The sequence below is a fragment of the Dipodomys merriami genome, unplaced genomic scaffold, assembly GCF_024711535.1.
Source record: "Dipodomys merriami isolate MVZ:Mamm:240054 unplaced genomic scaffold, mDipMer1.0.p SCAF_1210, whole genome shotgun sequence".
Taxonomy (NCBI): Eukaryota; Metazoa; Chordata; class Mammalia; order Rodentia; family Heteromyidae; genus Dipodomys; species Dipodomys merriami.
Window position 1 is genome coordinate 96,543 of NW_027202506.1, and position 718 is coordinate 97,260.

A 718-nucleotide genomic window follows, 5' to 3' on the forward strand; every position below is an offset into this window, starting at 1 on the left:
GACTTTGTAGTTTCTTTTGGGGAAACTTCAAGTACATTTCACATTTTCATTGGTCGTGGGGCATGAACTCTGATCCTGGACATGTGCCTCAGCTCTTCAGATCAAGTTGGGTGCTCTGCCACTTTAGTTACAGCACCACTTCCGGGTTTCTGGAAGCTAATTGAAGATGTGTCTCATGGACTTTCGTGATCAGGCTAGCTTTGAACCCCAGTCCTCTGGTCTGAACCTCCTGAGTACCTAGGATGACAAGTGTGAGCCACCAGCACCCGTCTCATATTTGCATGTATGTGCACTTAATGACACTGTAGACAAATAATGCAAATTTGAATCAAGTGATGACCTTGCAGCTTTTCAGAAAATTTGAGGTAGCAATAAATATGTCATCCTGTTCCATGTTGTTACATTAAAGACTCATGAGCCATTGGACTCTTAATTTAGCATCCTCTGAGGTCTGCATTGGTGGACTTAGTATAATTAATTTTTAGTAGAAAAATAGAGAAATTGAGATTTTTAGAAAGCAAAGGAGATCAGATATGAAACAACAGCATAGAATGGGATAAAACTTATCTCACAGAGATTAAGAACTACCCTAAGTGATTTAGAATGCTAAAGGAATGAGGAATAAGCCTACTTGATAACTAGTTCTTTAATAACCAAAAATGGTTCCCTAGAACAGTTTCCGGTATAATTTAGTTATTATTATCATTTATTTCTTGCA